At 38.9% G+C, this 20682-nt stretch overlaps 1 protein-coding gene across 3 annotated transcripts in view; it reads left to right on the top strand.

Moving 5' to 3' along the window:
- Positions 1-20682, top strand: part of LOXHD1 (lipoxygenase homology PLAT domains 1) — a 2432812-nt gene that overhangs the window by 483993 nt on the left and 1928137 nt on the right. The window lies entirely within an intron of this gene.

The raw sequence follows: 20682 nt of genomic DNA, 5'->3' as shown, positions 1-20682 counted from the left end.
GGTTGTTTGAGGGAGGGGCACTGCATATGCCCTGCCCTAACCTGTAAGATGTTCATAATATGCTGCATGCATAATATGATTACAAGTAAGCATGCAGACCAGTCATCTATCCTGAGAACCTCTGGAGCTAGCAGCCCCTGTCACAGCAACACACCAACCTTGGTCAGCAAAGACAGTAAGGCTGACAGTTAGCAGCAGCCACACTGGCCCTCCATGACAGTGATGGAGATGCACACATCAGGACACATGAAGTGATGACATTTAGTGCAGATCTGTGGACCCATGCCAAGCACACAATGACAGTGTGGTGCCACACTGAACAAAAACAATGCTTGCAGTGTTACTTAAAGGCTATGATGGGTAGTATACAGTTGAATCACACTGTGCACCAGATATCTTCACATAAACCAGACAGGAGGGAAGGAGGGTGAAGTTGGTCATATCATAATTATTTACCATGATACAATGTGACATGTCATGTGGCTGACATCACAACCTGTGTGTGTGACCATGTCCCCTAAAGTCAGAGTTGGGGTTTTGTTGCAAGGAGAACTATCTGTCATAGTCAATGCCCTCTGGTGACAGGGATGGGGTGGCAGTAGGGGAATGGAGGCATGGATGGGAGTCTTATGGCAAATGGTACTCTGTGCCATACATAGTATCTGCTTGTTATACTAAAGAGATGGAACTATAGCACTATGACTGAGAATGGGTGCCACTACATAACTGTGGTCTGGTGTCGCTGCACTGGCTTAATGATGCAGGACAAGACAGCCCCATGGCAGGGATATTGTGCTACTATAAGAACAGAACCAGCATTGGGTGTGGTGGTGACTTATCCTGCCCCTGGAGGTTGGTAGGTGTTTTTGGCCATAAATAACACTAACCATCAACAACTAATAGTGAGTTACTTCTAGACCTACAGGAACAGATTGTGTACCATGTGAAGGCCTCACAACAAGATCATCTTATGTACATACCTGGCCTTGCTGTTCTGGATAGTGCTAGTGGCACTTGCTATCCCTGTCTCTGTGGTTGATATGGAAGTAATATGTGCCATCATAGGCCTCCTTTGAGACCAAGTTATTCTTCCGGGACTCTGTGGCCTCACAAAGGCATTGGCAGTGCTGGGTGATATCCTCACACAAGATGCACACCAATCATCTCTGTGTCAGTATGGATATTACCAGGCTGTGCCCACATGGTAGCCCTGCACATCTGATAACTGAACCTTAGCACCTACTGCATATCGATATGTGATGGTGCTGGGAACTGTATTGTGGGTACTTCCACATTAGAGGCAGTGTGCTGCCCTGCTGCCTCTGGCAAAGGGTGAGCTGTGCTGCTTCTGCTGCTGCCCCCCCCCCACACACAAACAACACAAATTTTGAGTACACATGCTATACAGCCTGTAGTTGTGGTGTGGATGAGTCCATACCTTCACACTGAACAATGGCTGTAGAACCACTGGAAAGGAAGACGGTGTCTTGGTGTTATCTAACTGTCACTTAGTCTGTGTCTTGGCATCATCATCATCAGTCCCTTCACAGGTGGTGACATGAGGTTGTTGTCCTGACCCAGCTTGTACAGCAGTCATCATATCAGAGGTCCAGCCTGTATGTATACAAGTGACATGTACACAGTGAATGTGATTGCACATGCGACATTCAAGACCATGTGCTGTGCAGAGGTACTGAACATGCATGCATAGGACAGCACATACCACCACTACCATTCCTATGTACCGTCACATTAACATACAAATAGGAGACACATTAGAATAACTATTAACCTGGTGCATCTATGTCTGAGACATGTGAGGGTTGGCAGCTCTGGAATCTGTGACCACTCCTCGGGTATGATATCAATGCCTTCAACATCTCCATGCAGGGACACTAGGAACGCCTTCTTGCTAGTTTACTCATTACATCCAAGTGATGCCTCCAGGTGCATCTGAAGTTAACTTCTACTGACTCCTCTAGGCATCAAATATTGCTTGTTCATATTTGCATCAATAATTCCAAAACCGTGTTATGTATAAGGTTTTAAAATATTTCATCTTAAAGCTTAAAGCTTACACAACAGCAAACTCAGCTGCATTAATATTTGACCTCTGACTAGTGCAGGTAAATAGACATTAACTGTTGTTTTTAGGATATTTTTCACATTTTTCTAAATATCTCAACAACCAGGTAACACAGACAGTACTCCTTAGTCTATTAATCTAGCTGAGAGCTTCCATATGAACGTACTGCTAACAGTATGTGCATAACATGAGTGGTTGCTTTGGTATTGTAAGTTGTTTGCAAAATATTACAAATGTAATAGTTACTATGCTCACTGTGACTAATAAAATTCAGTTTAAGACCTAGAACCTAAAGAATAGCACCACAATAAAAATAGTTTGTGCTGAAGAGTTTGCTATTTATACTACTTTCATAATCTTTATGGTTCCAGAGATATGAACATTTGTTTGAAATGTGAGGACATAATTTGATTCTTTGAAAAGGCTTAGGCTCCACCCATTGGAAGTTATAAGTGCAAACTTCCTGAGCTCCATTGGAGTGAATGAGTTAAGCTTACAGTGGGAGGAGGTCCTCTCCATCCAGTGGCTGACCTTTAGCTGCTATGCTTTGTGCCTTGTTGTAGGCCTGCCTGATCATGTCTTTATATTTGTTTCCACATTGCTGAGTTGTACAGTTCCACCCACCGACAATATTGATGTTGTGGGCCAGTATCTTCCAGACTCCTATAGCATCTGATGAGTAGTCCAACTCCTTAACAGGCTGTACCCATATGTCCAGAGCCCCTGTAGCTGTACATCATTCCTGCCTGCCTGAAGTTGTCCATCCACTGTCATTTACCCTCCTCTTGAGGACTTAATGACACATGTAGAACCAAGAGGCATATTTGTAAGCACATGACTGCTGGAAGCAGCAGACCACCAGTTAAAACACTTGGTTGCCATATGTGTATTCAACCTTATCTGTTGGGGAAGGGATATAAACACAATAGATACCACTGATATGATACCCAGTGGCCATTGGGGTACACCAGTGATTTCCCAAACCTGTGGGAAGGACAGACATCTGCATGTATACAGCTGGGGTAACTGTCACCATACCTCTCCACTGTACAGATTTTTGCAGAATGTCCAGATTTATGCCTCATATTTTTGGCCTGTTACTCTTAAAACTGTTGTTTTCTGGCAAATTATTGCCAAATCACTGAGGACTGAAGTCAGAAAATAATGACAGACATTTGAAATTCAGACTTCATACCCTTCAGAAAATTCATGCTAATGCAAAACCTGTTATTCTATCAATTTTCTAAGTTTGTAAGAGCAAAATGTCCATATTTCTGGTCCTTTGCCCCCCCCCCCCACCCATTCTTTATGGCTTTGTCCAGATTTCTTGCTGTAAGAGTTTGAGAGCTATGACTGCCACACAGAGGTCCACAGGGATATACAGGGGAAAGTAGTGAACTTCATATACAGTATGGGTATTGGCCAACTATGGGGTCACAAGTGATAGTGAGCTAATGGGTTATGATGTTGGAGTTACACATAGGAGCACCCCTGCAGGTGTCCTCACAGCATATATACACAGCATGTCAACTTAGAACATACAGGATAGTGTAGGGATAGGCAGTCATGATAGTCAGCTGCTTTTCTACAGTGAAAGTGCAAATATGCAGCTACATATATTATGCATGGTCTATGCGCAGGGAACCATGATACAGTTACTTTATGTACCTTTATATTATTCAAGGCAAAGGCTTATGTGAACAACACATCTGAGCAATACAACTTCCTACAGTACTGCAGAACACCGTGTACCTCTTCAGGGCTGTGTCTTCTTTAAATTATACCGCTTTGCTGTCAGATGCATGCTTCAGACTGCTGTATTGGTGCTGCGGCTCCTTTGTTCTACTGTACATATTCTCACATTTAAAATTGCAACTCATCTGCTTAAGCCACAGTTTGTCGTAGTTCGCATGATATTTATTCAGATGAGGCTGGTTTCCACTTATGTCTATGAATCATTCTGTTTCAATAAAGCTCACAAGTGACATGACAGAGCTAGATTCTATGACATAGTGCTGATGTTGAGACTCGTGCATGTGTCCTGCACATGTAGATGTTTGTGCTTCACCAAGGAGCTAGGCTGCACTGCTTGTAATTCACATTTTGTTGTAAATTGCATAACACCATCTTGTTTCACATGGTGTTCATGGCAAGGCTGTCAATGATTTTTTTCTTTTTCTTCATAATGCAGAACACTAAGCTTGCACAGTAAGATGCATGGAGGTACAGCCCCCAAAATGGGAAAGTCAACTTGTTTTTACTTTCAATGAAAAAATAAATAAATAAAATATTACTTCAAATGTATTTTTACTTGGAGAAGGGCTACAGCCCTGTAGCTAATGCCAAAAAATCACTCCTGCTGGAATTAATTGTTAGGATTTTAGTGCTAATTAACTGACAGTGAACTACAAAGTCATCCTGTGGTTTGTTTTGCAGACTGGGTAGAGATATGCTTTGAGTTTACGAGCAGGATGTCATCAGTCTACTTGATTAGATTATTTTTGAGAGACCCAAAATGAAATCTTCAAGAAAGATGGGATGCATTCCAGTAATGAGCTCTGTGGGACACCTGAAGAGAAGTGGTTAAACTTTAGGTGGAATTATAAACAGAAATATTTTATTGTTTGAATAGTTAGTGGATCAGCTCTTAATACTATTGCCAAAACTAATATATTTTTTAAATGTAATATGTTGTAGAGCTTGGACTACTGCTTAGAAATTAAGAGTCACAGATATGAATGTTCCTTCTCTGTAGCGGCAGTTGTTGATATTGTTGTAAACTGTATGGTTACATTGTAAATAGCAGATACTGTACTTAGTTCTCTAACGCCATTTTGGACATTTGTTAGAAGTCCACAGGTATTGATGTACTCTATGATTCATTTATAGATAAGTTTTTTCAAATGTTTCTGTGATTGGGGCAGAGGTTCAAAATATGGTAGAAATCCTTTTTTCCCCCATTTGATAATTTTGGTAGTAGAAGTAAGAGCATGTTTGAACTGTCTTGGTGTCAAGCTGGTAGTTAAAAACAGGCAAAAATATGGTCAAAAAGTTTCTCTGTATGAGGAACTGCCATTTTCAAAAAAGCTGTGTGAAAAGGAGATGTTTTTGTATTTGAACTTTTGTCTTTTTTAGGTGTTTAGTTGCTGTTTCTTCCCTGATTTCCCTGAAGTGGAAGATTGATAGCTATTCAGAATCATTATGTGAGGGAGATAAATCATTATGTGAGGGAGATAAATCATGTGAGGAAGATAAATCATCATGTGAGGAATATAAATCATTATGTGAGGGAGATAAATCATTATGTGAGGGAGATAAATCATAATGAGAGGAAGACTAATTGCAAGAAAAATGTGGAGTGGTTAGATTATTTTGATATATTGTTGTCACTTGTTTATGATGCATTTGGTATTAATGTTGTATTTTGTGTAGTATTGAACATAGGAAGTTGTAAGTAGTTATATATCATTAAACTGCCTGCTGTATTGCTATACTTGTGGGATTTAATTGCTATGTTTCTTGTAAGCTCTTCCATACTTTCCCAGTAAAGCCTAGGAGAAGATGGCTATGAGAAGTTGCTGATCCCTAAGACAAGTTATCTTGGCTGCATCTGTTTTATAGGCTACTTTACTTTCTTAGTAACAAATACATTTAGTAGAGACTGACGCTCAGAGTGTTTGCCTTCCAGGTGAGGTGCTTGGGGTACTGACAATCACAGTCATTTAAAATGTTGTTGTGTCTTTCGGCTTTTCCCGGTTAGGGGTCGCCACAGTGGAACTCCGGTCCGCTAATGATTGGCAGTAGATTTTTTACGTGCCGAGTTGCCAGCTCTGATGCACAACCTTCAACGAAGGTACGCTCATTCACGCACGTCTCCCCACAGAAGACGCTTTAGCTGAGAATCAAACATGATAATGTCTTACTGTGAGGCGACAACGCTACCGCAGCACCACCACCGCAGTCATGAGAAGTAATTTGACAGGGTAGTTCTAAGGACCAAATGACTTTTAGGAAAACAGTGTGAACTTACAGACCAACTGTGATATGTAGACTATATCTTCTTTGAATCTTAGAACACTTAGACAAAAACAATATACTATCTGCAAATAAAAACAAACTTGATGGTAAAGTTGAGTGGAAAGTGATAATCTGCAGTCTCAAAAAAGTTCTTGAAGATAGAAAATTAAACAATGTCTTTCTATAGCTGCCCCCTTTAGACCAGATAATATAAAAAGTTCATGTAATATGTCACTGGTAATGTTAACTCTGTCACACTCAAAGTACATCTATGCCTTTATTCATTGTGAGGCTGCTTTACAAATTTCTAGTTACTGGTCTGTCCACTTCCTATATTGTGCAAGTCAAACTGAAGTTTCTGTATAGTAGTTTTCCTCTTTCTTATTGTGGTAGAACTGTATTTGTTACCTTCTCTCTCTCTCTCTCTCTCTCTCTCTCTCTCTCTCTCCATCTCTTCAGGATATCAAGATTAAATTGGGATGGCTATGGGCTGATATTTTATACTGCCTTCACTGTAATCACACTTTAATAAGAATATTATCCTCTCTATACTGAAGTTTGGATTTATCTACAGATAAATGTTGTGTGTAGCGACCAAGGTATAAAGAATTATAGGACCATAGGATATACAAAGAAAATCAGACCAGAGGCCATGTACACCTTGCTAACACCCACCTCAGGCTCTACCACTTTTTTCAAGGTAAGTAATGCCTGTGAGTCCTGATGTACATTTAAGGGCACCCATCCAACTGTCTAAGCTATGTTTGAAGAATGACAGGTAATCACAGTGCTTGACATGCCAGGATAGTCCATTCCAGAGCAAGGAAATGCATTGAGTAATAAATCTACCTCTCCATCTAGTTTTATTTCCGGATGAAGGATTAGATCACTCTTTCTGGTTTGGGCAGTATGATTTGATTTGAAGAAAAAGGCAGTTATGAATAACTAGATATATAATGGCACAATGAACTAGTCACAAGTCTCCCTTTAGGAGCCTGTATGATACCTGAGTACAGGGATAAGAATTCCAGTCTCATCTGGTAGTAAGGTTTTTTGAGACCATAGATCTCAGACTCTGTATTTTTTTTCAATGCCAGATATATAGTGATGGGTGCATTATATTCAATACAAGGTCTGACTAGATGAGAATAAAGAGGGACAGTAACTTATTGACTTTAAGAAGACTGGCCCTTAGCAACTAGTTGCAAAGTGTAGAAGGATTTCCTTACTATGGTTGCCATGTGATAGTCAAAGGAAAGGAAGCTATCAGCCCACATGTCCAGATCCCTGATTACTGATTTGTATATATAGGGGTGTTTTTAATGCAGTAGAATGCAGAATGTTTCTGCTTCCTGATGGGGATAATCATACATTTATTGGCATTTAGTTTGAACCCTTTTTCTCTTCACCAGGAACTGACTTTAGTTAGTTAGTTCATTTTGGAGGGTTTATGTATCCAAATGAATTTTAACAACTGTACTCAACTTGCAGATATCAGCAAACTTTATTAACCAGAGATCACTCCTCTCAGTTTGATGGTCTGAAAAATAGATGCCAAACAGAAGGGGGTGCAGCATTTGGTGCCTTCTCTCTGAGAAAGCATCACCCACGCAGACAATATGTGTTCTGTCCTTTAAGCCAGTTGGCTATCCATCTTACCACACAGGAATTTATATTTAACGCCATCGACTTATAAACAATTATATCATATAGTACGGTATCAAGTGCTTGATGCAGATCCCAGAAGGCAGCAAAGATGGTCTAACCACTGTTGGCTGCCTGAGTGACCTTCTCAAAGAAGATGACAGAGTTTAACAGGCAGAGCTGCTATTGACAAAGCCAAATCAAAGCAGGTGTTGCTTAATCAGGTATTTGATATGAATTTTCTGGATGGTCATGATGCGCTCCATGGCGGTACAGATAAGACTTGTAAGGCTGATGGATCTATAGCTTCCTTGGTCCATGATAGGTCTGCCCTTATGGTGGGGGATTACTACAGCAGAGTACCAGGATACAGGGACATAACCAAGGCTTAGTTAAAGTTTATGTTTAACACTTTTTATTAGACAATCCGGTATGCTCTCTGGATCCATGGAGTTGGTATATCTGGACTTTGACAGTAGTTTAAGAGCATGTTCCTTCACGATAACTGGGGGATTGACTTGGGGATGATTTGAGGAGGAATAGCAGTCTAAGGAGTTAAATTTGTTACAGATTTGCTGGAGTGTATGTTGGAAATGTCTTTTACTTTTTGAATGGGATGCTCCATTATGAAGAAGCTCGGATCTGAACTGAGACTTATTTTTTAGTTTTCTGACATAACTGAAGAAAGACATCAAATTATCCTTTGTTCTACTACTAGTATTAATTCATGTGATGATATATTGTTTTTTATAGTTCCTTTCAGTCAGGTATGTAATTCAATTCTAATGTTGCGGTGTTCTAGTCCTGTGAGTTAGTTTAAGGAGTTTCTCCCCTCTGTTTTACGGTTTGTTTTTCCTGGAAGACCGGCAGGATGGTTTGTTTTTAAATTTGTCACCATATCTGGCACTGGAAAGGACTACTAGGTCAATAGATGCCTCTAATTGATCTTAAAAATCACTTGTGCAACTGGCAGCATAACAGGGGTCTACCATCTAGTTGATATATTTTAATTTAGTCATTTCATCATACAGTTATATGAAGTTGGTCTTTTTGAAGTGGGTAGGATTCATAACTGAGGTAATGGAAGCTTTGAGTGTAAAAGTAACTAGATTATGCTCAGACTTTTATTATGAAGGGCCGACTATGGAAGAGGAGCTAATAGGAAAAATCATTTGTGTTTACTAAATCATCTGACAAGATGATCCAGGACGTTTTTGTTTATCCACTCAAAGAAATGCTGAGCATGCCCAAGGCTGGAAATCTAGGAGCTCCAATCAATGGGAAGATAGTTGAAGTCATGAATGATTAAAGTGCCATTTCAACACTCTGAAGAAGTTCTTTATATCAAAAGAGAAGGAAAGTGCTCATACACTTTAGTGCTGTTCATTCGTTCAGCAGTAGCTGCTCTTGTATTGGTGCCTGCGTTGGGTTCTTTGTTTGATTAAAGTGCCATTGCTAATAGGGTTGTCCTCTTTGAATGCTAGAATTTACTGTAGTCATCTGGAACCAGGTAGGGTGATTGACAGCAGGATGTGAGTTGGAAGTTAAATTTCCATAAGGTGAGCTGTAGGTCAGTATGTTTTTTTGGGGGGGGGATCTCAGGATATTAATTTTGAAGGGATATTTTCCCTGATGTACACAACAGTCCAGCACTAATATCACTGGGTATAAATGAATGGTAGGCACAAAACCCAGACATAGAAAGGGTGCTCTCTAAGGATTTAAATAATGTCTCAGTAACAAGGCATACAGGGATGTATTCCAAATTCATAAGGGCCTTGAGGTCAGGCAATTTATAAATACGACTCCTGTCATTTAGTAGAGACTCCTTGATATCATCCAGTTTGGTAGCTTTCTGCTACTTTATGAATATAATATTCATTAAAAAAGTCTTTCGGCTTTTCCCAGTTAGGGGTCGCCACAGTGGAACTCCGATACGCTAATGACTGGAAGTGGATTTTTATGGTGCTGAGTTGCCAGCCCGACACCCAGCCTTCAAAGACAGCACACCCATTCATGCACTCACCTACCTGCATGCCTTTAGATGTAAATACAAAAGAACATAAAAATAAAAACTCCACCACAGTGATGCGACCACAATCAATGAACTGGAAAAACCTTAATAGTAAATGTCACCAAGCTCTTTCATCCTGTAACCTCAGGGCTTCATCAGAGTAAATTAACCACATTCGACCCACCCTTAAATACTTAAAATCACATCATATGATGAGTTAATGATGTAGTTCCTTTTACATAACATAATTTAAACTACAATATTTAAAAACTGTCTCATACACCTTTACATTTGTAAACCTCACACTAATCAGTACTTTATCTCATTCTTAAAAAAACACAACAATCATAAAAAATAATAAAGTAAAATGAAGTTAATAAACTTTTGAATATCCAGTACTTATGTTTTGTTCCAAACATTTGTAACATACAAATCAAGTCAGAGCTGCCTTTAGTGTCAACACTGAACTTAAAGAAACACTGCCGTTAATACCAAGGAGTGTTGTAGCATTGGTCCTAAACTGCAAATCTAATTCTAACTTTTCCAAATAAGTTTTCAAGTCACCACCTCTACCATAATCAATCACTATGTCAATAACAAAAAATATAAACTTTTTGAAACTATCATATCCCACAGAGTGATTGTACAATGCACTTTCATTCCTTTTCTGATTAATGTCCCTAACATGTTTCAAAATTCTTACTTTTAATTTTCTAGTGGTTTTGCCCATGTAAAAAGCTGGGCAAGACAAACATGTTGCCACATATAGCACCATCTTAGTGTTACAGTGGCTGGGACATCTGATAGTATGATAGTACCCTTCTAACATCACACAGGGGCCTGTATTGATGTATTTACAAGCTTTACACGTTACACTTCGACGTGGTAGATCTAAGCCTTTTGTTGTTACAAGATTTTTCAAACCAGTTCTTTAAATTTGTACCCCTAGTAAAAGTGGTTCTTGGATTAGTACCTAGGATATTTTTGAGCTCAGGACCCAAAACTAAGTCCCATGTATTGTTAACCATTGCTCTAATTTTCAATGCTTCATTGTTGTAAGGGAGAACCAAAACACTATCTGACATAGTATTGTGTCTTGTATCCAAAGTGAGCCCATGGTCAGTGGATAAACTTGGGATAAACCTGTCCTTTCGTCTTTCACAAATTTCATTTATAATTTTAATAAGAAGTGTTGTGGGGTAACCTCTTTCTTTGAACATTCCTACTAGGGTGTACATCTCGTCCTTAAATTCACTGTCATCACTAGTCAGTCTCAAGATCCTGACCATCTAGCCTTTTACTACACTTTTCTTTTGATGCTTTGGATGACAACTGTCATAGTGAAGCAGTGAATTAGAGTATGTATATTTTCTGTACACCCTAGAGTTCAATTTGTTGTTAATTTTATCCCAAGTCAGGGAGATGTCTAAAACATCTATCATATCTTTCCCAATTTTGTGGGTAAATTTTAAGAATGTCATGGTGTTTTTTAAGTACTCCATAAAATCACCAAACACAGCATCTGTACCCCTCCACAGGATGAGAATGTCATCCAAAAACCTTAACCATGTAATGACTTTGTCATAAAACTTTGATGGAAAGGCCCATTTTTCCTCCCATTGCACCAGCACCAAGTTGGCATATATTGCTGTGCATTTGGCTCCCATGGCTACACCTGAAATTTGGTGAGAATGTTCCCCTTCAAATAACAAATAGTTGTTGTTTAGTACTAATTCCATAAGTTCCACCAGTAATTTTTTTTTAACATTTTGTATATCATCCTTCCCTGTAAGGGCTTCTTCAAACAACACCAACCCTTCTTTATGTGGTATTGTTGTAAATAAATTAATTACGTCTATTGTGATGAAAACAAACTCTTCTGTAATAGAAATGTCTCTTAGTGTTTCTAAACAGTGCCATGAATCTTTTAGAATGTGCTTGTAATATTTAAGTAAATTTTTACACCAGAAATCAATGTATGCAGCTATTGGTTCAGTTTTTGACCCGGTCACTGCAACAATTGGTCTGAATGGGGGGGGGGGGTATATTTTTGTGGATTTTCAAGATCCCGAAGATGTGTGGGATCACCGGAAAATCCACATTCATATTCAATTTGGTCTATCACATCCTGACTTAAACAGTCAAACAAGACCCAGTCTATTTTACTGTATGCTCTCCTCAGTTCATTAATAGATATTCTCTCATAAGTGTTACTGTCATTCAACAACTCATGCATTTTGAACACATAATCATCTTGATTCATTATGACAACCCCCCCACCTTTGTCTGGTTTCATAACTCTAATCTGACTATGATCGTTCAAGTATCTTAAAATGTGTCTTTCATCACTAGTTAAGTTGTTAATGTTTGGTGTACCACTCAACATCATAGCACTTATTTCATTTTCGCATACAGTTTCAAAAGTAGTAATACTGATGTTTGCTGGTGGAATAAAAGTACTTTTCCTTTTTAAACTAGGTACTTGCATGTTAATACTTCCTTGTTCAACGTTAAAGAACAATTTCAAATTTAATTGCCTTGTGAACAATTTTAAGTTAGCAAGGACCTTAGCCACATCCTGTCTAAAATTCGGTACAAAATAAAAACCTTTTGAAAAAAGAGACATATGTACATCATTAATGCTTATTTGTGAAAAAATTGTAAACATTAAACCAATCTTTTATAGTTATTGCACATTTTGTGCCATCAAAGGAGTCCATTTCTGTTGTAGTAAATTCCTTATCTGATGCATAACTCATCAAGGAAAAATCAGTACATTCTATCTCATCCCCAACTGGTGTTGGTAGAAAAAATTCCTCCCTGATCTGCCCCACCCCCCCCCCGTATCTCTGGTTATTGTTCTTGATTCTCTGTGACCTTCTGGGGAGTGCAGGGTGATTCTAAAAAATCTCCATTTTTGTGTGTATCAGTTACTGGTTCATTGACCATTCTTGTTTAAAAATCCTGACCAACATCTATAACATTCTGTTTCCCTGTTCCCTCTAACAGTCTTGATGCGATAGTCTTTAGTGTCTCTTTCTAGTTTCTTTCTTTTTTTAGCAATGTTGTCTCTAACAAATTTTTTGGCTTCAAGTAGTATATTGTCTGTTAATTTGTTCAAATCAAACAACAAATCACTAGTAACACTTTTCTTCAATTCTGTCATTTGTTTCTCCATTATATTTAATTTTCGTTCATTTTTTTCTTAAAATAATACGTACCAGATCCAGTCGTGTACGGTCAAACAATTCAAGGAGATCACCATACATTATAGAGCCAACCTCAGTCCCATTTGGGTACATTTGAGACAGTTTTTAAAGATTGTGGTTTAAGTTATGTTATGTAAAAGGAACTACATCATTAACTCATCATGTGATGTGATTTTAAGTATTTAAGGGTGGATCTAATGTGGTTAATTTACTCTGATGAAGCCCTGAGGTTACAGGGTGAAAGCGCTTGGTGACATTTACTATTAAACTTTTTCCATTTCATTGATTGTGGTCGCACCACTGTGGTGGACTTTTTATTTTTATTTTCTTTTGTATTTATGTTATAGTTTTTGCTCTTTTGGGTATTTTCTTTTATGTCTTTAGACATCACTTGAGCACGGGGAGGACATGCAGACTATGGTTGTTTTTATTTTCCTTAAGGACCTGCATCAAAAATGTCACTCTCTCTATTTCCTGAACATCCCCCATGCTTTCTTGCCATCCCTTTCTATTTTAAATTATAACCTTCTGCTTATATTATGTATATGAGCCTTAACTGTGTAGCTCTAAAATATCCCTTCAAGTCAGGTAAACCTTAACCACCGTATTCTGTTGGAAGGATCAACTTATCCCACTTAACTCTATCCCTATTTCCCTCCCAGATAAATTTCTTAAATTCTTTATTAATTATTGTGTACAAATTCTCCTCGGATTGATAAGAGTATACCTGACCGGTATACAAGACTAAAGGGACAAAAACATTTTCAGTGCTTGTATCATTACTATCCAAATTCATAAAAAAGAGTTTCCAGTCTCTCAGTTTTTATTAGCTTTTGTTTAGTCTATTCCCACATATCCTTAGCTGCCAAAAGAGAAGGATTTTCAATCCAAAATATGGATATTGCTCAACCAGCTCATGTGAGGGTACATAATTTATCAGTATAGCCTTTGCTTTATCTTCATTAATTTTATCTCTAGAAAAGACTTGAAACTGTGTCAAAATGTTCATAGGATCATAGGTGTATACTACGCTAACGACAACTAGGACCCTTTAAGCTTAGCTATGAGACCTAAATGTGGCCCACAAATTTGATTTATATAGATGGTGATTTACTGACTGCCTCTGCCCATCAGCGACATAGCAGCCAGACCAGGGGTGAATTTACTATTACCCATCCATTAAAAAGTGATAGGGAGGAACTCTGCTTCACATGGATATGAAGCCTGTTTCCAAGAATGAGAATTCTCTGAGAAACATAGCTGTCTCTCCAACATGTCCTATTTATGTCACAAGCAAAATTTAGGTCTTTTAATCTAGTAGTTCTGATGCTGTTTGTTTTGCAGATGTGCAAAAGGTTCATAAAAGCCGGTTGCAGGGATGTCCTGTATGCCAGGCAATGATCAGCTCTCAAAAGTATGTATACTATCGAGTAAAGAGAAAGAACTTTGAGATGATCAGCATAGGACATTGTGGTTACTCTCTGTAAACCAAATACATGCTCCATGGATGTTCCAGTTGCTTGTGTCTGTTCAGGTATATACCGAAAGGGGCATCATAGTCTATAATGGGTCTGATGAGGGCCAAATACAGTGGTATAGGTTCATAGATTCATACTAGACTAACTGCCCTTGGGTGCCATTTTGAGTCTAGCCAATTACCCCAAGTGAGAATCAAACCCTGCACATTGTGTCTGTAAGGTAAACACCTTAACCATTAAGCCAACCTCTCTGCACCTAGATGCCATGCCCTTGTGTATAAGTTGAGCAACACAGAATAATTTTCTTACTATTTTGGGAACATGCTGGTCGAAGGCTAAGTTATGATCTACATGAGTTCTCAGATCCCTGACTAGTGACTCACATTTTAAGGGTGTTTTATTGATGACTTAGTTACCGTGGGGTTGTAGACTTCCCAAAAGGTACTATAATGCATTTCTTGGTATTGAGTTTTAAGCCATGGCTTTGGCACCAAGCATTTGTCTGTATTAGGTCTTCTTGAAGGGTATTCTCATTTTGAGGGATTCAATGACTGCTTCCAGTTTGCAATCATCTGCAAACTTGGTCAGCCAAAAGCCTCTGACTTTGGCTTTGACATCCGAGAAGTAGATGCCATAGAGGAGTGGGCCCAGCACAGAGCCCTGGAGAACTTTACTGGTGACCGGCATCTTTGTGGCGGTGGCCTCACTGATCCTAACCTCTTAGCTCCTGTCAGGGAGCCAGCTAACTATACAGTGTGTTATAAAGGGGTTCATACCTATTTCCATAGTTTGTTACAATGCCCCAGTGGGGTATTGTATCAAAATGCTTTAGCCAGATCTATGTAGGCAGTTTGCACCATTTTTCCCTCATTCATTTCCTTAGCGACCTTTTCAAAGAAGACCAACAGATTCACTAAGCATGACCTTCCTCTGACAAAGCCAAACTGGGATGGATCCAGTGTGTGGAGGTCTCCTATGTCCTTTTTGATAATTTCTATTGTACTTCTCTCCATGGCTTTGCAAATAGACTAGTTAGACTAATGGGTCTGTAGTCACCAGGATCTGTTGAAGGTCCTCCCTTATGAAGGGGGATGGCTGTTGCAGTCCTCCATTCACATGGCACAAACTGTGTTTTAAGGCTGTAGTTAAATAATGATGCCAAGAATCCTGATATTTTAGACTATCTAGGAAGCATCTTGGGATGTTATAGGGACCTACTGAGGCCGTGTTCTTGGCTTTAGTGAGTGCAGCTAGTACATACTGCCTAGTTATAGCTGGAGGGGTTATGTTTGAGGGTATTTTTGAGCAGATAGTTGGTGGTGAGAGGGGGGTAAAGTTGCAACTGAATTTGTCCACTAACAGGTTTGCTATATTCCTAGGCTCAGTGAATGTGGTACCATTATCCACCATTTCAGCACACTGCTATGTGCTGCCCTTGAGGTTTTGACATAGCTGTAGAAGGCCTTATGGTTATCTTTCACCTGGGAGGCTATCTTTGCCTATTTACTTTGATGAGAGTGTTTCTATCTTTATAGGAATTACCCTTCCTGATTTTTGCCATAATTTATTTCCTTTTGTTGTATATTCTGTTTAATTTGGGATGCCACCAGGGTGGTTTGTTTGTAGGGCTAGTCCTGGGCTTACTTCTGGTAGGAAAAGCTGCATGTATGTAGCCATTAACATGATTATAAAGAATTTCTCAGAGCAATTCATCACAGCCTGCTGTGTTATCTTGGTTTGGAGGGACATTGAATTTTGACACTCCATCACTTAATAAAAGGCAATTTGCCTTGCAATACTTCCTAACTGTTACTGGTTTTAACGGGCTTACAGGGTTGATTTTATTTTTGTAAACAGGTTTACATCCAGGGCTAGATTCCAGAAGACCTGCTCTGAGCCTGCTCTCAGTGTAAGTGGTCACTTACACTGAGAACAAGTCTTTTGGAATCAAGCCTTTAGTATCCTTCTCTCTCTCTCTCTCTCTCTCTCTCTCTCTCTCTCTCTCTCTCTCTCTCTCTCATCGAGTGGAAGCTATCACCATTTTTTGTGGCTCTGCTATGATTTGTACATTTATTTATTTATTTACATTGGTTTACAGGGGAAGAGCACTGATCAAGCATGAAGAATTTCAGCCTTAGACTGGGTTGAATATACAACAAAGTAGTTTATGAAGAATACGCATACAGATAAGAAAAAATAAATCAGCATAGACAGTATACAACAATAGATTAAGACCATACTATGTTCTAAAGTATAATACTAAAAAATGTAAAAGATTTGTTAATATAAAAGATCATATTAATTATGTTGAATGTAATGCGTCTGCCACAGCAGTGCTGAGGAACAGGGTCAATACACATGGAGACTGGTATTTTGGCTCCTGAAGAAGGATGTTTGAGGAGGGTATGGGACAAAGACATGTGGTGTACTATACGGCATATGCAGATCATTCCAAGATCACACTCACCAAAGACGCATCTGTCTTGGTAGGGTTGGAGAAGCCGTTGCTTAGGGCAGGTGGTCCAAGAGTCTTGGACTCAACAAGAGGCCTTATTGCACATTAGCATCCTGGAAATTAGAGTGTTCCTCCTTGTTTCAAGACTGCATACACAGGTTAAAACTGCCATACACTCAGACAATGTATCAGTAGTGTGGTATATCAACAAGCAAGGCAGTACAATGTCATGCTCCCCCATCAGGCAGTCATGAATATCTGGGAATGGACGATCCAATCACAACACTTTCTTGTAGAAATGCACATTTCTGCTTGTGCCCCTCATTATTGGACAGGCTCAACAGATGTCTCTTTATGCCACATGAGTGACCCTTATCTAATTCTGTCAAAAGCATCAATAATATTTCATTGCAAAGGAAAGCCTTGCTGTGATCATTTCACTTCCCCAACCAATAACAAGTGCAGCAATGTTTTTTTGCTCACCCCTCCAACAGATGAAACTCCCTTGGACTTGATAGGCCACAGGAGCTACTCTACCCTCTTCTCCATTTCCCATGATAATGACGTTTCAGCAGAAAGCCAAGTTGTGCAAGACCATAGTCATTCTTAAAAGGTCCACTTTGGCCTTGACAATTAGGGTGCCCCCTGCAATGAACTCTGTTGATTTAGAAGCCCTTACATTTGGAACCTCAGCCGTGCCTTCTACCCCCCCATCCAACAAGCCTCACCTGGACTTACCTCTCTTAAGTTAATTGCGTAATTTCTTCAATGACAGTAGTGACCAAGGACCCTACTTACATTCCCAGTGTGGTCCACCTCATAACAGTAACTCAGAAACCCCCTACTAACTATATACAAAGGCAAACAGCTGAATTTGTTTTGTGTGGGCTACTCAGTTTCCTCTGTACTCCAGTTTCTATCAGATATTGTTGGCTCTGTGGTGTAGATGAGCTCTGCCTATAACCCAAGTGACCCTGGCTCATTCAGTTACCCTTGCACTGGAGAAGCTGATATGGAAGGAAGAGAACTAAAGATGCTTTGCTCATTTCCCTCTTTGTCTCTCTGGAGGAGGTAAAGGAATTGCATGCTGGAGAGGGGTATGAGTGCTGTGGTTTGAGTTGTACCAGAGAACACAGCAGAGTACACACCAAGCCAGAGCTGGTAGGTCTGCAGAGTAGGTGCCATGCTGCTGTGGAGGCACAACATGACCTCCTGGTGCTCTATTGAATAGTCATTGAGCATGGGTTGCCAGGATAGGCACATCATCATGGAGGTGGGGATGTTATTCCACTGGCTGAATGCTCAGAGTGAGTAAGAACTTGGCACATGGTAGAGACTAGTGCATAAAAATCTGTCTGACTGCAATGTAATGCCTTTTCTCCCCAGTTATCAAACCATTTCCATAAAAGAATGAGTGGTCATGGGTGACTGAGGGAAGAGAGCTGATGGTCAGTGGGAAGTGTAAAGAAGATAAAGAAAAAAATTCTAGCAGATACTTTTGATAAAACCTCTAGCTTCTCAACCATAAGAATACATATAGCAGCCATTTACAAGTTTTTCAAGGTTAAAGTTCTTCCCTAGCAGAACAAAGAGTATGCAAGGCTTTTGTTAGATGTACTTTCTTGGTGAAATCTCCTTTTAAAGACCTTGTTCCTTCACTGAACCTCAGTTTCATTCTGGAAAACACCACAACACAAAGTGCAACTGCTGCAAGAAGAACTGGTTCACTTAAAGAACAACAAAAATATATCCACTCAAAACAAATAAGTGAAACCAAAGCACGGTCCAGGTCCAGGCTCTCCAGGCTCAAAGAAAGAGGCAAATATCAATAAAAACATTAATTTTATTTCGCCATTATTTTATTTCGCCATTACAATGTTTGCAAATGCCCCCCCACACCCACCCACAAAGGGAGCTCATAGCAACTCCACAATTCTGTTTGTAATGTTGTGTCTTTCGGCTTTTCCCGGTTAGGGGTCGCCACAGTGGAACTCCGGCCGCTAATGATTGGCAGTAGATTTTTACGTGCCGAGTTGCCAGCCCTGATGCACAATCTTCAACGAAGGTATGCCCATTCATGCATGTCTCCACACAGAAGACGCTTTTTAGCTGAAAATCTAATGGGACAACGTCTTACTGTGAAGCGACAACGCTACCGCAGCACCACCACCGCAGTTCAGAATTCTGTTTGTAATAATTATCATTAAATAAAATATTGCTGTTACACAAAATTAATTCTAATAATTCCTCAATTAAATTAATTAGGTCCTGGCAAGTACCCTTTGAATGCAGGAAATATCTATTTTGTTGTGGTATAACTGTATAAAAGTCCTTCACATCAATTGTGACAAGTAAACCATCACAAGTGAACTCCACATTATTAATTGTTACCAGGAAGGACTAAGAATATTTACATATTTGTTTTTCCTTATTAATAAATGCTTTCAGGATACTAACATATGCTGCACACCTAGAGGTAATTGAATTTCTGCCACCCATTATAGGTCTAAAGGGTGGATCATTAATGTTCTTATGGATTTTTGTTAGGCTAAAAATAGTGCATACCTTAGGATATAACACACTTAAAAAATTAAATAAATGAACATCAATACGCCCCTCAATAAATAAATCATTAATTTGTTGTTTAATTCATTTATAAGCAATATTCATTTGATTCCGAGAGTTTAACTCATAATTTTACGAATATAAAATAATGGCTAACCTAGAATAATAATCATAATAATCCATAAGTTCAAACCCCCAAACTGGTGTCATTATGCATATATTCTGTTGTTTCTAAGAATTCAACACTTGCCTTTCATCACTGTTTAAATTATTCTGTAAAAAATGGCCCCTACTTTGTAGATTCCTTATATCCAATTCACATATCCTCTCAAATAATTGTAGGATGTAAGGTAGGTTAAAAGTACTAAGTACACAAAACTGACTCCTGTTTGTAAATTCTGTACCAAACCAAAGCTGTAAATTAACTTTCCTTAAAAGTAATTTAAAATCCATTAGTACATTAGGCCCTTTTGATGTCACAGAAGGTACAGATGTCATACCCCTGCCAAATAAGTCAGCAACTGAAGAATCCACATTAGTTAAAGAATAATTATACACCTTAAAATAATTTTCTTTGTTAAAATAATCTTACAATTATGGATATAATAGTTATTTTCCACTAAATTATCCTTGGTTATCCCCCCTCCCCTTCCTCTGAAGACTGCCCCTCTGTGAGTTACCCCCTGTAAAAATTCCGGGAGCCTCTCTGGTATGACTGTTGCATGGGTAGGATAAAAACATCATTCCCATCCACTTGTTGATTTGAGATCCTAGCCCCAGTAGATTCCCATATACTGGCAGAGTGTCTAAGGGAGGGAGAATTGTGTCTCATCTTGCAAATTAAAATCATGACCATGTGAATTTTCATCATTAATAACAGTTACTGGAGTTATATCATTGGCATTATTATTAGCAGCATTATTATGTGTATCTACAGTATTAAAAGTACTGTTAATCCCTTCAAAAAACTTTGTATTACCCCATGCTTGTGATTTTGGAGGTTTGGGATAAGTAAAACCTTTAGAATAATCTGCAATATCACTTTGTAATTTCCTAAACTTCTGTCTTTTTGCTGACATACATGTTGGTTTAAACTGTGGAAAATCTGCTCATAATCAAATCTAAACTGTGTATGTTTAATATTATCATTCAGATTGTTAAGTTCAGTAGACAAGGCTTGAATGTGCTTACAATTGTATTTAATTAAAACTTCA

The sequence above is a fragment of the Protopterus annectens genome, chromosome 1.part1, assembly GCF_019279795.1.
Source record: "Protopterus annectens isolate FY-2018-M chromosome 1.part1, PAN1.0, whole genome shotgun sequence".
NCBI classification, from domain to species: domain Eukaryota; kingdom Metazoa; phylum Chordata; order Ceratodontiformes; family Protopteridae; genus Protopterus; species Protopterus annectens.
Note: the sequence above shows the minus strand (reverse complement) of the source record. Positions and strands in the feature narration are given on the sequence as shown.